The sequence below is a fragment of the Geospiza fortis genome, unplaced genomic scaffold (assembly GCF_000277835.1).
Source record: "Geospiza fortis unplaced genomic scaffold, GeoFor_1.0 scaffold78, whole genome shotgun sequence".
Lineage (NCBI taxonomy): Eukaryota > Metazoa > Chordata > Aves > Passeriformes > Thraupidae > Geospiza > Geospiza fortis.
The window spans coordinates 5,982,701-5,999,134 of record NW_005054339.1 but is presented as its reverse complement, the minus strand read 5'-3'; the positions used below and the strand labels follow the sequence as shown (position 1 = coordinate 5,999,134).

Genomic DNA, 16,434 nt, shown 5'->3' with positions numbered 1-16,434 from the left:
TTATTCAGAGAGGAGTCACCAGAGAGCCTTGAGATCTTTGGCTGCCAGTTGGAAGTGAGAGTAACATAATGAACCCTGTTCTGGTGGAAAAAAATAAAATTAAGATACATCTTGTGTAATGTAATTCCTATCCACAAGTCTTGATCTTGTGGTTGATGTTATGGAAGTACTTGTTAAGGGACTTCAGCTAGCACTAGTGGGAATGTTTTCTAAAACCTATTAGACTCTTTGGGTTCATGGTGCTTGTGAATCGCTGACACTGCTTTGTATTAAAATTTCAAATAAACTTTATTTCCTTAAATGAAATTGAAATAGTGTCTTTTTTTTTTAGTCACTATAATTTGGCTGGTGCCAGATACTTGTCTGACAACACGCAGGATTATTTTTATTGACATTTTAAAATGAAAGCTACATTTTTTTAAATTAAGGAGCTATGCATGAAGAAGGGCAACCAGTATAAAAACTTTGCATGATCTCCACAACCCTGGAAATGGAACTTTGTCTCCTGGATGTTGCAGTGCACAAGAGGGCAGTGTTTGCTTACATTGCAGGATCTTAGGGATAAGTACTCGGGTAACAGGTCAGCCTGGGGGGAGTGACCTCACTGTCAATCGAAACAGAATTAAGTTTACGATTTGGAGCACAAGTCTGGGTTAATTTTCTTGTTCTTAAAGAAAACATCCTCTGTGTTTTAAGGAAGGTTAGTCTTACTTCATCTATAACTTGGGTTGTGCTTTTTATACTTTAGGCAATAAAAATGTGTGTATTGTTGTCTTACACATGACATGAGACACAGGTAACAGGTGAGAAAAGACAACTGGTTTGATGTGGGAACCATGGAATTTATTGTGTACAAGTCTTTTTGTCCTTCCTCATTTCCCCATGTCTTTTAATAACTGGGTAAAAGGAAGCTAGTTGTACTATATCTGCTCTGAACCACTACTGTGGAAATAGGATTTGTTGTGTGATACTGGGTAGAATGAAACTTGGGGGGGGTGTGTCAAGGTTCCTTAAAATAGGGGTCTCGTGGAGTTTTTATCTGTCTATATCAACTGTAATAGCTCTGACTTTCTATGTATTGCATTACTTCTTGTTTTTGTGGGTTTTGTGAGTGATGTGGCAATGGGATTGCTATTTTTTCTGTTCTATGCTCTTTTCTGCAATTTTGACTTGAAGCTGTAAATTTTGCTGTAAAAGTTACACATTCAACAACTTCCTCAACTTACACAACAACTCTTAGGCAATATTAGAGACAGAAGCAGGAGGAGTCTTCTGTTTGTCTTCTGGGTCAAGTAGTTTACAAGGAGCAAGAGACCCATTTTCTCCTGATATCAAAAGTTATAGTGAATAATCACATTCTCTTCTGCTTCTTCTTAGAATCCTGTCAGAAATGTACTGGTTTCCGTGTGGGGTTTAAAAGATAAAAATAATTGTGCATTTCATGTTTGGAACATGTGATTTATAATGGAACTCTCAATCTAAAGTGTAGATTTTAACCAGGAGTGGTTTTATTGAAACTTGTTTGAATGTGAAATTGTCCCTTGTTAATATATGACAATTTTTCTACAAAGCTTCTGAGTGGTTGTGTTTGTTTGCTTGTATACAACAAAGCTCTGCTATTTGACACTTTGTTATTTGACACAAAACCATGACAGCTTCTCAGGAAAACTTAATAACCAAGCACTGTAATTATGCTGTTCAAGTCTGCTTGATCATTTTTCTTGTTTTAAAACAGAATTTCTTTGTTCCAGCATACTGTGTGCAAGCATTCATCAAATAACCACTTTTCACTTTTGCTTCATGTTTATTCTTGCTTTAAGTTATTTTGTAAGCTGTTTGGAAGAGCAGGGAAGCTTTGTTAATTTTTAGATGCTTTAAAATATTAGCTAATGTAGTGAAGTATTATAAATAACTGCATAAAATCTAGAACAACTTACTGTAAAATATGGAACATATTTATAGTTAAAATTACCCTTGTCCAAGTAAATTTAAAGCACATTTTTCAAAGTAGCATTTTTACTGATGATGGATATGCTTGCTTGCTAAATAGTACAATTGAGCAACTCAGTGATCTCCTAATCAACAAACCAGCCTTATAAGATTCTACTGTATTGGTTCTGCATCTTGATTTAAAAGTTGTCTTCAATTAGTAGATGCTAGATATAAGCAGAAGGATATGTTGCTTATGTATAAACCTATTTTTAATAGCTAGTTAGCTTGACGGAGCCATGAACTGAATTTTCTTAATATACTTGTTTTGGGGTTTTTGTACTTAAAATAATACATGTTTTTGCGTGGCTGTTGTAAAGTACTATTTATGAAAACTCCTTGAAAAACAAAATGTGAATGGAAGAATTGAGGTTATAATTGTAAAGCAGACATGCAACAGATCTCACTGAGGGTGCAAACCAAACCTGTACACTGTCATTGCTAAAGTCCTTTAAGTGTGATAAAAATTTGTTTTTCCTTGTGGCAGTGAGTTTTCTGTCTGGGAACCCTAAGGTTGGCCTGGCAAGCTGAAGGGCAAGGACAGCTGTTTTGCAGTGGTCATTTCCAGCTGGATTCTTGAGCATGTTGTGTTCTGTGGGTCACAGCTCATCATGAGGTAAAACTGAGTTAAAATTACACTTGTGAGCTTTAGCAAAGAGACTCAAACAGCTCGCATGATAGCTGGGATTGCAGAGATACTCTGCGTTCTGTGAGAAAATACTCCTTGTGCTATCTGTGAAATTCAGATTAGGGAGCTGTTCTGAAGTGCTTCCTTTAAACTATTTGCTTCCAGAAAGTGTTGCAGGCTAAGTAAATACCAGTAATTCTTATTTCCTATCTCCTTATCAATTATTTTACCAAAATGTTCTCGTGCAGTTTATCTAATCTCTTCAAGTGAACGTGAAATGGTTTGTGTTGGCTTCCAAATTGAATGACAATCTCAGTTTCAAACTTAGGCTGATTAATCCTATGTTAGATTGCAATTATCAGCATTAGCAACACTAGGGTTAGTTGGGACCAGACAAACAATAATAAATATGTAGTTACATTTAATGCAGCAGCAGAAGGAATTGGTGGATAGTAAAAGGAGAGGAAATGGAATAGACAGCGTAGCTTAAATAGAAATGAAGAAATTGTATTCAGGAGCATCATGGAGTTAAAGATGATAAAAGGGAATAAAAATTGAGGTTTGAATTTTGCGATTTATATTCATTTGGGTAAGAATCCAGGCTCCCTCACTTCAGGCTCTAGAGAAGAGATGATTCGTTTGTGCTTATGGTTTTGTTGAGAAGCTCCTTTCTTACTTCATGTTATAGAAGGGGTGATGATGATGACTCGTTTGTCCACTGCAGATCTGGCTTGTTCTGCAGTACTGGAAAAATGAATTTAATATTGTTGCCTGTAGCACTTTCTTGTCTTTTGTGCTTATGTTTTCCTTTGTTTTCTGTCTTATTTGGGATGAAACATATGATTGGCATATGAGAGTAAGCTGGTATTCTTGGGTCTCAGGAGCTCTTTTTAGTTGTTAAACTTTGCCTTAATTTTTTTTTTGCCAAGTTTTACCTGTCTTGTTTCCATTAAATGCATTGTAGAGCAGGTGAACATACTTTAGATATGATTCCTCTGTGTATGTAAAATTTGAAATGGTCTTGAAGAATTTGTTGGGTAAAATAAGCTATAGAAGTGTTTGAGTGTTTTTGATAGAACTATCCTATCATATTAATAAGGATAGGCATAGGAAAGTTTTTTTTGTTGTTGTAGATGTTTATTTATGCTTAAATTTACTTCTCTTATTTTAAAAACTAGCCTTTCAGCAGTATTGCTTTGGGAAAGAAAGTTTTCCAAAGTATGCAAAAACTGCATTTCAGAGAGAAAAACAAAATTGTAGCTTTCTTTTTTAGGATCCAGAAGAGGGGGAGGGAAAATGGTTTCCTTGTATTTGACTGTGCTGTTGGATGGAAGACAAAGCTCAGTCTCTCTTGCTGACTAATGTCATCATCAAGGCATTTTTTTCTCCCACAGAGCAGTTTTGTCTCCATTGAGACCCCCACAGCCATTGGCAAGACCATGGCCTGAGATTAAATCTCACGCTTGGGTGAAATTCTAATGACTGTAATTGTTTCCTCTTTTTAAGTCTGTGGTCCCTTCATCAAAGAGTGGTGTGGAAGTTATGCATTTATGTTGTAAAAAGAGAGGTCACAATTACCTGAACCTGTGGTTGACTTTGGGGGGGTTGTGTGTGGTGTTCTGGCAGTGGTTATGCACGCTGCCATGGCAGTGTGTGAGATGATTTAGAGAGAGGCTCAGAGTGCAGAGTGGCACAGCTCGGTCCTCGCTGGCTCTGGGCTGTCCCTTCAGGTGAGATTGGCAGCAGCAGCAGCTCTGGTGTGTTGGTCACCTGCTGGGACAGCAGGGGAGAAGCAGTAAATGTGGGCTGAGGGAGTTTCTGTGAATGATCCTGTTGCATTTGTCAGGGTCCCCAGGACAAGGTGAGAGATGAGAATCTGACTCCGTGTTCTCAGAAGGCTGATTTATTATTTTATTATATTATATTAAAAGAATACTATACTAAAACTATACTTAAGAAAGAGAAGGATGGAGACAGAAGGCTTACCAAGAATGATAATGAAAAACTCGTGACTGACTCCTCAGAGCCTGATACAGCTGATGGTGATTGGTCGTTAAGTAAAAACAATTCACATGAAACCAATCAAACATGCACCTGTTGGTAAACAATCTCCAAACCACATGCCAAAGCAGCAAACATAGGAGAAGCAATCAGATAATTATTATTTACATTTTTCTCGGAGGCTTCTCAACTTCCCAAGGAGAAGAAATCTTGGCGAAGGGATTTTTCAGAAAATATGACAGTGACATGATCCCATGCAAAGGGCTTGGGACTCATCAGCAAATGTTACTTTTAACTCTCACAGTGCTTACTGGAGGTGTTCAGCAGCTTGAAGGACAGCACCAGTGTGGTGGAGCTGGTTGTGGAGGAACCCAATGTAAGTGTGTCTGTGGATATGCAAAGAATTGCAGATAACTTTGTAGAGAGATTGCCCCATCCTGTAAAAATTGGAGTGTATGTGTGCAGCAGTGTTGCTGTGTGATGGAAAGATTCACATAAGTATTTTGTGTTCTTTGGCTTTAATGTGCTGTTCTGTATGTATACAATTTTGGGAACTGTACTGTCCCCTAACTCTGAAGATTTATGAAAAAAATTAACTGTACATTAATTAGAAAACATTTTGAGCTTGTACTCTAATTTAGCAAGTATCCTTTAAAGGCATCAAAAGATCTGACCAAGGCACATTTCATCAGAGAATAAGGAAAATGGTTCAAATAGTGCCTAATTTTAGGTGTCCAGGTTGTATTTAAAGACTAAAGAAATCCCAAAACATCATCATTCTTAAAAGCATTCAGAATTAGAACCTTTCCCCGATCTCTGAAATGATGAGTATTCAGTTTAAAGTATTAAGAAGTTTACCAACAAAAAGCCACCAAGTGTCAGCAGTACTGTTCCCCTAAGGGACTAGCTTTGGGCATTTGACACTGAAACTCTCCCCTGTCTGGCTATATTATAGCTTCAAATCATAGGATAATATGCCTAATTTAAATAATTCCTTAAAGCCTGAAAAGCAAGTTTTTACACTGAAATTACATCTGTTTGTTTTTATATGTATAAATAAAGGAAGTAATAAAACCGTTGAAATAATAGTTAATATTTATTCTTATGTATGGATAAAAATTCAAAAGTCACAGGTCAGGCACCCCTGATAAGTTTTTTTTAGGGAAGTGATTTTGTTCTTTGGATTTGCTTGCTGTTTGATGGGATTTCACCCTGTGGGAGGGACCATCATGAGTATTTTTTTCTCTGAGTGGATGTTTCATCTGATAACAGCTGAGATGCTCCCATTATTTCAAGTGCTGTGATGAAGTTGTGGTGCCCATGTGTTTGCAGTTGAGCTCCCCAGTCACTCTCTCTGGTGTGTATTGCCATACCCAGCAACTGTGGCTTTTTCTGTATAAAACTGGTGTTGAACTGAAGTCTTTTGTGGGAACAGATTCACCTGTCTGTGGTGCTGCATAGTGCTTTTAGGGGAAATACCAAAAAAGTGTATTTGGCTAAATGGAGCTGTACCAAACTTGTGCAGAGAAAATACTTTCCTGGTTAAGGGAACAAAAGAGTTTGAACTGAAGCTAAATTCTATTTAAAAAAAACCTCCAAAACCAAAACAAGTGACTGAAAATTCAGTCTTTCTATAAAGTTTATTTGAGGTGTTTTGATTACTGAACTCTGTTCACTAACAAATTATGTGGAGGCAGGTGTTTGGGAGTTCTTTCATTGTATGTCCCTAAATGTGCTTTTTTATTTATTTTTGACTTTATATACAGTATAATATAGTTGATTATTCTACTGATATCCAGCACCACTTAATGTGGTTGAATGTTTTCTTTGTTGTAATTTAAAGCCAAACAAATCAAAGTGAAGATAAATTTAGCCAGGGAGTCCTAAACTTACTCTGTAAAAGAATGCTGGACTTTTTAAGACTTGCTGTCAGATTGATGCAGTGGATGAAAGTTATTTTGGTCACTGTACTTGTTTTTTTTTTTTCCTTCTCATTGTAGAGATATTTATTTTTGTCTCATTAAGAAAATGGTGGCGTGTAGCTAGGAAGAGAATAGAATAGAAAGTGATGTCAGGTTTATGGAATTTCTTGTTATGTTCTTGCATACGATTGAGTCAATCCTAGGTAAAACTAGAAATTACTAATGTGAAATATAAATTAGTTGACAGTATCCTTTTAAGGCTTGTGTACTGTTTTAATTTTTTTTGCAATAACTTATGAGCTCTTGAAAAAACAGTTGGGACAAAATTAGTACAAGAATGTTTGAGGTGATGCTGTCTAATATTAGTAGCGTATGATAGTTTCCCTTTCTGTTGGCAAGGTAACAAATTTGTAGCATCTCAAGTGCACCTGTATTAACTGTTGTTATTGGATGCTGAAAATTTTCAGGATGGCATGATGAAATAATCAAAATACACTCATTTTGGGAATGTTGTTATTTAGAAGCTTTATGTAAAAGAGTTGTAATTTTGTCCCAGTTCCTCTTTATGCGCTGTTTGTTCAGAAATAGAATAAATAAGTTCTGCGAATGAAAAATCTGTTTCTGCTAAGAGGAAGCTAAAGTGGAGTCTGATGTTCTCTAACAATAACAAATAATTTTTGGGTCAGAAGCATTGTACAGTATAGGTGCAGTAAAAGCAGCCAAGGTGAGCTCAGCTGCAACAAGCTGTTTATGAGAACTTATGATAAGAGTAGAGTTGTGCGGTTAAGTTGTGATGGAAATAGGGAATGCTTTTGCATAGTCTGTACGTGGCAATTGTGATTTTGTAATAGGTCAGCAAAATATCAAGCCAGTTTTTCAAAATTAAATACGTTTTGGAATGTATGGTTTTCTGCTAAGTGATAATGATTGTTGTAAAATACTTTAAATGCATGAGTTGTAATCTGTCTTTCTGTTAGCTCTGAGCACCCAAAAAAACTGTGCTTTAATCACCAAGGCTGTGTTCTTTCTTGGCGATTTCAGCATTTCATTAAGGAGTGATTAGTACTCTTCAATTATGCATTCATTTACCTTAGTGATGCATTTACAGTTAGAGATAGTGTTGGTTTATTGAATTTGGCTGATGCTGAGCAGTTTCAGCAGATTTTTTTTTCTTGCTGTGTAAGAACTGAAAGAAAGCAGTAGAGAGGCATTTACAACCTTGGCATAATTTTAAATTATAATCTTACCAGATTTTTAGGGGGAAAATAAAAGGAAAAAATGAGGTGTGGTTGGTTTTTGTTTTGTTTTTTGTTGCTGTGGATTTCTTTTTCCCACCACTTTGGACTTTTAGAATTCTTTTCTGAAGTTCACCTCCATAGGCTTTGTCTGCAGAACATCAGTGGTTCATGGTGTGCCTCTTTTAGCTGCAGGGGAATAAGCTCTGTAGCAGGCTGGTGTGGAAGCTTGTATTTAGAATAGATTTTTCTCTATGTTCATAGAGATTTTTCTCTATGTTCATTTCTGGCAGTTCCAGAAATGAATTAAATGATCTTATTTACCTAAAGGGGTGTCAAGGAAGAAGGAAAAGAGGAGGGACGATGTGAAATGAGATTAAAAAACAATTTCTTGATGTTTATATGGTGTCCTTGCCTGTATGAGTAAGAGAAGAAAGAGATCCTGATACTTGTAAAAACTGCCCTTGTTTGTTTTGTATCATAACTGGGGTTAATTTTAAGTGAGCACTGACTTAAATTTAAGTGAATCCAACTCTCAGTTGGACTGGGAGTTACAGCGGTTTGTGGCAGGAGGAGTTGGGTTGCTGATAACCCAGGTTGCTTCACTTCTTTCGTTTCATATTTTCTGTTTCTGTGTTTCAAAGTGTGATGGCTTTGCTTTCAGAGTTAGCAGTATCCAAGCCTGAGTTCCAGTTTGTTCTCACAGCTGCAGGGAAATAGGCTTCTCTGCCTGCCCAGTGCTGCTGCAGAGGGAGATTGATGCTGCTCTCTTGCGACTGAAAACTTCAAAGCTTTCATTTTGCTGGTAAAGCCCTTCCTACAACTTGTGTACTTTGAGATGTTGTGATTCAATTTTCCATGGACCAACAGAATCTAGGTCCTGGAGAGAGGCAAATCTTCTCATTGTACATTGAATTCTTGTTTTTCTGAGTAAGAGAAAACATGAGGTAGGTTTAAAACATGGTGACTACAGATGAGAAAACTGTTTTACAAACTCTTTTCCTGAACTCTTGTGGTGTCTCAAGTCTCTCTCCAGCCCCAAGGAGTACCTTGTTTTAACAGGACACTAGAAGTAAAAAGCATATAAACAGATGCTTTTATTACTTCATTGAGGGAGGAAAAAAATTAAATATCCATTTCTGTGGTTATTTGATTTTTTTCTTCTATGTACACCAGTCATTAGACAATTTCATTTTATGTACCTACATACCTTTTTTCCTCTTTATATGCTTTATTTCAATGTTATATTTTTACAAAATGGCAAGATAATCTTTTCCTCAAAAGCAAATTAACTATGACATTTTAAATATAATTAATAAAAATAATTTATTGGAAGTACTTTAAGGAAATCCTCTAACAAAATTTAATTTAAGTCTACAGTAAATTGTCAGTAAGAATATACTTAATAAAGTTCCATTGTATTTTGCTTCCGCTATTATTATTATAGGCTTCTCTAGCAGTAGTTGTCTTCATCGTTTGATGCAAAGGCCAAAGTGGTTAGATAACAAGTATATTTACTTAAGTTCATTTGAAATGAAATTCTCATTCTGATTTTTCCATCTCTTTTTCTGTAATTCTAGTTCTTGCTGTCAGGGAGTTCAATTTAGAAACCATTGTGCTCTCTGAGTCTACAAGATATGAATTGGAAAGCAGACCTAACAAAATGTGAAAAGCAATAATTAAAAATATAAAAAAGGCTCGTACAAGGCAAGAGCATCTAAGAAGGGGTTTTGTGAAGGACTGAAGTATGTCATCTTTAAATATTCTTTGTATACTTGATATACTTTTGATCCTGTTTTGTATTCATGCTTAGGAACTTCTTCTCTTAGTCACAGAGATTAGATTAGCAGGAGCAGATGACTTCATTGCACTTCTGGGTGCTTCTTTTCCAGAGCCCTGTCCAAGCTAGAGAGTGATGGCTCAGTGCCTGCACTTGCTGCTCTTTGAATTTTTGCTGGGTCTGGTGTTCTCTTGCAATGTGCAGTGAAATGAAAATCTACTATTACAGCTTTGGAGTAGCAGCATTAGCACCCTGCACTCCATGTTGTTTTGTTGTTTATCCAGGATTCTTGTTTGTTGGTTATTTTGAGTGAATAACTTGAGCAGTGCCAGCATTCCTGAGAGCTGGTCACATGAGCCTGGCAGAGCAATGTGTATTCTGAGCAGACTTTGTTTTCTGTAGGCTTTCTTCCCACTTCCCTGGGGATGCGGTCAGCCTTTGTTTTAACTCGCGAATTTAAATTTTGATTTGTGAGGAAAAAAGTGGTTTTCAATGATTAAATGAAACAGGAGGGTGAGTGTGGGATGCAAGACTGTGAGACCTGCTATACTTAGCTCATGAAGATCCTCCCTTGTCACAGTTCTGTTCTTGTTGAAGGTTTTGAGCTTGAGTGATGTTTTGCTTAACCCACAGGTGTTACTGCTCACAAACTCAGCTTACAGAAACTGCTACTACTGCTTGTAAAATGCTTTTCCTTTGTGTCAACATTTGTATTTTATTCAGTTGTTCGCTCATCCTGGAGAAAACGCTGGAAGGACTTGCTCTGAATTATACTGAAATATCTATGGTTAGATAATCACGTTCTGGTTTATTTAGTGTTTGAGCTGTCTTATGAAATTTCTGTGTAGGGTTGTGTTGAACAACTTCACTTTTGGAAATTCTTCAGAATACATAACTGAAAACTCTTTTCCTGTATTTATGAGGGCTTTAGAGATAAAGGGCCTGCTTTTGTATGTTGATGGTTTCTGTATGTTCACCTCACAAAGATCTGTGCTATTCTAAGTATAAAAATTGAAACAATAAAATAACGTGGTTGTGTCAGAGATTAAAATACTTCTGTTATTTTAGGAAGCAAGGGTCTCAATTTCGTCTAAGAGCTTTGTAAACCTAGGGCTTTGCTTTGTGTTTATCACTGAGGTGCCATGCACATTTGCAGCTCTGTAGAAGTACCAGTTCAGTGCCCAGCTGGGTGTTCTGAATCCATGAAGCCTTGTAGGAATGAACTCAATAAGGGAGACTGCAGGATTAACATCCAAACCAGAATCAAGTCAGATCAGGTCTGTGTTTTGCTCCTTGGCTGGAAAAGTTCATTCACATGAATATCTAATGGTAAATAATAAACTATATAGTTCAAAATATTTAAGGTATTTATTTTTCAACTAACATTCCACTAGTGAAATTTGGAATATCTTTATGGCACTGACTCTGCTGTAAAATTTTTTAAAGAAGTCATCTGGCTAGAAATCATGGTAACTTAGATTTTTCACCTTGCCTCCTCTTAGTCCTATGGACAACATTTACTCAGGCATTGCTACTGTCTCTTATCTTGGTGTGGTTATAGATCATTAAATTCCAGCCCCTCTTAACACAGTATAAATTCTAGCCTTGACAAGTATTGTGCCTAGTTTTATTTAGTAATTAAACTTTGCACGGCTTTCTTCCCTTGCACGGCTTTCTTGAGCTTCACCTTTTATATTTTAGTGGACTTTTATTAATTATATGGAGAATGTAATAATGTGAAACACAAATGCCATACACCCTGCAATTTCTGGAGTGCTTTGTGGTGTTGGCAGTTTAGATAGCATATCCACATGATATAGTTTTTGTCCTGAAGTACTGGGATGTGAAATTTACATGGCTGTTGACCCCTTGGGACTGCTCTGAAATGAGGTGTGCATCTTCTGCAATCCTAGTCAGCAAAAATTTAAATAAAAATAAATCCACTGTCAGAAGCCCTTGTGCTGGCCTGGCAGAAGGTATGAAATAGTACCCTGTGCTTGATAATGGCCTGTTGGAGAAGGGTCTCTAGCACAATGTGATGTGACTTAATGGAATAACAAATTATGCAAAATGCTTGCAATTGTCATGATTAGGTAGTGAATTGTTGGGCAGGGCCTGATGTCTGCCATGGGCTGAAGGCCAGACAGCTAAATACAAAATAAATCTTGAATGAAATTTGAGTGGTGAATCCAATTTATCTTTTAAGACAAGCAGAAGTTACAGCCTTTGTGTACAAACATGGAAAACTCTGTTAAAGTGAACTGAGAATAAACTAATAGATCACTGCTTTGACTGTGGTTTTCAAGTGATAAGTTCGTGGTGATTTTTGCATATAAAAACTTCCCTTGGTAGTTCAGTATAAAGTCTTAAAAACCTTAACCAGAACAATGTAATGGCAGCATTAACTCTTCAGCTACCCTTCTGCTGGAATTTGCAAGTTAGCAAAGCACTTAATATTTAGCATGGTAGCAAGTCGGGGTAACTGACTAGAATGTGTCCAGAAAAATTTGTTTTCCAAAGTATTGCTTGTTTACTTTGGCTCTAATTATCTGTGTACACTGCAGAGAATGAAGGTATTTTGTTTCTCAGAACTGGCATCCACAATTTGTTTGGGACTGATTTGAGATTTCTTTCTGCATGCTGCACTGTTATGGCTGTGTAGTAATGTGGGTGCTTGAAATAAAACTTGACAAAAAACCTGAGATTGTTTGCCGGGTGTCTTTCTTGAGAACAACCTACTTTTTTGACATTAATCTTATTTTTCATCCTTGATCCAACTACTGTTCTGGTAAAGATTATAATTCTTGTTGGTGTTTGGAGATGGTGAAAGTTTGGAGAGTGGTAGTGCTATAGAAGTCTCACAGAATTTTTTATTGTGACATTGAATTAATTTCCCAGTTTGCACGTGTGCGGAGTTGTATGTTGAAATATAAGACAGAAGAAACAACCTAATTGTTCTCTTTTTATTTCCATTTGGTTGTGTTCTGCAGCTGGAGTACCATCATGACAGTTTTCTTCATTACTGTCACAGAAATCCAGAAACTTGCATCAAAATTGGCGTTCACAATGCTCCAATGTAAAGGAGACTCTAAGGCAAAATGTAACATAGTCCTGGTTACTTGAGGTAGTTGTCTTCCAACTTCCCACTAGGTATTAGTAACTCTCCTACCCATTCTACATTGACCTGCTTAAGAGAAGCCAAGCTGACGTTGGAAAAGAAGAAAAATCACTTGGAGGACGCACTGCAGTTGAGTGTATGAAAGGGATATATATAATAGGTTTTCTCTGATACAGGCATGTTTATTGCTGCTAGTTTTAGGAGTGTTCTTCTTTGTTCCGTGTTATCCCCCTCCATTTGGTTCTCAGTTGTGGTGAGATTTGCCCTTGCTTGATTGATGCATTTTCAAACTCTCTCCATAGCGTTCTGTTGATGCGGGCGATGACTTGGCTTTGCAGCCTTGCTGTCACTTTGCAGCTGTGCACCATGTTTGGTTGTTTTGGGCAGGCTCTCCTGACTCCTGGTCAAAGCTGGGGCTCTCTTTGAGATGAGCTTCTTGACCCTTTGTACTTTGCTTGGTACCCGCCTCGCAGGCGGGCTCTGGAGCCACTGTGTGGAATGCGTGTCTAACGCGTTCCACTCGGACCTCAGTTCCATTCCATAATGTTAGCTTTAATTGGCTGCTTTGAAACTTTCATGTCCAATTTGGTTGTACACGGTAAATTACCACCCTCCTCGCCTTTTCCTAGGAGCACGAAAGTAGAATCCAGACTCTGCTTTCCCTGCTGCCTTTTGGTATTGCCCTTGAGCTCTTTTAGGGACAGCACTGGTGGGTAGTGTTTCTGTCAGAGGACAGACTTTTTTTCTAGTGGGTTTTTTTTTTACTTCTAACCTTCCAAAGACTGTACCTTTTAAACATTGTGTTGTATTTTTGAACTGAAGTCTGCATTTGAAAGTTTAAAAAAATTAATGCTTCTTGCCCAAAGAAGTACCTCCAGTTTAATACGTGTTGCCTAACTCTTAGTGTGGATGGATAGCCAGTGTGTCCTCCAAGTGCTTTTTATTTTCTTTTAAATATTCCTGTATTTTAATTTTAGTTACTTTGTTTGGGTGCATGAGGACATCAGGGCAACATCAATGATATAACCAAGGCTGGTCTTTACTATGTAAGAATGCCTTTGTAGGTGCTTCTGAGGTGTCAGAATGTGTAGTGTGGGCAGAATGAGAGTCTGTTACTATACAGGTTTCATCTAGGCTTAAATACATGATTGGAGCATCACCAGAGCTACTTTTGAGAAGGATGAGTAGTTGATTTATGTGAGGAAAAAAATGGGCAGTGCTGCCTACAAAACAAATTTTGCAGTTCAAACTCAAAACAGTGATGAGTCTCTTGTTTGTACTTGGTATGAATGAGGTAAAACAAAGCCTGTCTTTATTCTCCACATCAAGCTTATGAGCTCATGTTTCGGCTTTTCCTTTCCCCTCCCTTTCTGACATGGGCTCTTGTCTTTTTTTTCCTTGCTGAACAGACAGTAACTCTCCACAATATTTTTAATCTCAACAAGATGTCCAGTGGCTGATGATGCAAAAGTGTTGCATCAACAAAGAGGGGATGATAGCTGGAGCATTCCAGGTCTGACATTTTTGGCTGAGGAGCTGTGTATTGTGGCCACTGATTCCTCCTGGCACAGCATGCTTGCTTGGGGCAGGAGACTAGTTTTCATTGACTCCTGTTGTGTGGCTCCCTGCTCCTTATTTTAGGTTTCCCCAAGAAGTTATGACTGGGAGTTTCATGGTTTTAGATGAAAGAGCCTGTTGTCTTACTGAATTATCTCCTTTCTGTCTATATTTAAACCAAGTTGGCAGGTAAAAAAAAAAATACAGTAAAACAAAAGCTCTCTTATGGCAATACCTGAGGCTAAATTAGAATAAAAGTGTAAGAATTATTTAATATTTTTTTATTTGCATATGTTTGTTGAGCTACTTGCTTACCTGTAGTCCACTGGCACCCGGCAGTGGAACTGACCTCATTGCATTGACCTTAAGATGGGTTCCTGGGCCCTGGTGGGATCTAACTCACAAAAATTTTTCCACTGAAAAATTCATGATCATGAGAAGTGTTAGATTATTTGGAATAGAAAAATTAATATTATGGAATTTAAAAATAATAAATACACATTTGTAATTATGGATATTGAGTAGCCATGTAGTGTGCAAGTGCTTTTACTCCTTAATTTTTGAGAGAAAAATTACTTCAAAGCATAAAAGAAACTCTTTCAATTTCTTCATGCTCTAGTGCAATATTTTAAAGGTAATAGCATTTTTTACTGGCTGAAGTGAACCCAACTCATGAAACTTTTCATTCACTAAGAGTATAGCTGATGCTTTTAAAAACTAAGGGCTTAAGAACTTCCTCATGACAGCTAAACTTCTTGAAACCATATAAAAATCTGCTTATACCATAATTCAGCCGTGCAGCACTGCTTTTATTGTGTGAAGAACTATAAGAAATTGATTTATAAGCTTGTTGTTCCCTAGCTGTGCCTGTTTGTTATGTACAACTGTTCTTGTTCGTAGTCTGTGTTCCTTCACAGCATCAAACCTTCAGCCATCTCTGCAACTGTGTCTTACCCTCTTTCCATCAGGTAATCCTTCCAGCCATGAAGTTATCCCCAATTTAATAAAGGTAAGGTGGGATAATTTGTTGACTGCTACCTAAAAGCATCATTAACCATTGCAAGAGGGGAAATGAGGGCGTGGGTTTGGTGACTTTTTTTTTTTTGCAAATCTTATTTTTGATGCAAAGGCAGTTCTGTCGCCAGCCAGTCCAGCATGCAGAGACTCTCCCCCCTGCCATAAAACAATGAGCACATTCAGGCACAACTAGTGTTTTCAGTTATTAAAAAACGGAGCCGTCTGTCTCTGCCTGTGACTTTAATCTTTAAGCCTTTATTCCCTATACCCCACCCCCTCTTTCTTTCCCCAACCTTTTGTTTGTGAAGTGCAGAGCTACAGGATATGTGGGCCTGCAGTTTCTGAATGTATTGTACATTCCCCTGGCAATTACAGATGTTTATAACCCTGACTGATGTTATTTCAGTATTGTGGAGGGTGAACAGAAAATTAAAGAATGCATTTTTCATTGCCCCTAGCAATCTTTAATTTTTTTTTTTGAGGACAGGGGAGAAGGAAAAAAAAAGTAAACTGTTAATTTAAAAAAAAAATCTTGTTTCGCATTCTCAGATGAAGCACATCTGAGAGCTGTGCAGGAATATCTTCCCATACTCTACCATAACTCTTTTGTTAGGACAGTATGTTACATGCAGTTTTGTAAAAACATAATAGGACTGGATTTTAATACAAAAGAAGCTCCTTAATGCAGGGTGCAACACTTTTGCTTACTTTATTTCAAAGACAAGGCAGCTTAGGGTTTGTAATGACTTAAGAGCAGAATCACATACTTTTTTTTCTTCAGCTTTGTATGGAACATTGTGGGGGTTTTTTTTTGTAGAAGAATGATTTAGAATCTGATGAGTTCGAGTTTTACTTTTGGACTTGGTGACAGAACTGTTTAAGAAAATTTATTTTTGATAGTCTTGTAGAAATATGCTCTTGCTCTGTACGAGGTTTTAAATCAATTTCTTACTAGTGGTGGTTGAGCTATCTAAAGCTGCAGGTGCACTGTAAGATTACTGTCCTTGAATTGGCAGAGGGGTGGAGGGAAGAGAATCCTGTAGCAAATCTCTGTGATCAAAGTGATAATTGGTGTGTTTCTTGGAGACTCTGGTGCATTCCATGATTTTTCAGAGTAGTTGGCCTAAAACATTGAATTTAAGTAGAGAAAAGTTAATTGGAGTCAAGAATTTCAAGGTGGTTCAGCA

The 16,434-nt window shown here is 37.2% G+C and overlaps 1 protein-coding gene across 1 annotated transcript in view; it reads left to right on the top strand.

Moving 5' to 3' along the window:
- EEFSEC (eukaryotic elongation factor, selenocysteine-tRNA specific) overlaps window positions 1-16,434 on the top strand; it is a 122,159-nt gene that overhangs the window by 5,255 nt on the left and 100,470 nt on the right. The window lies entirely within an intron of this gene.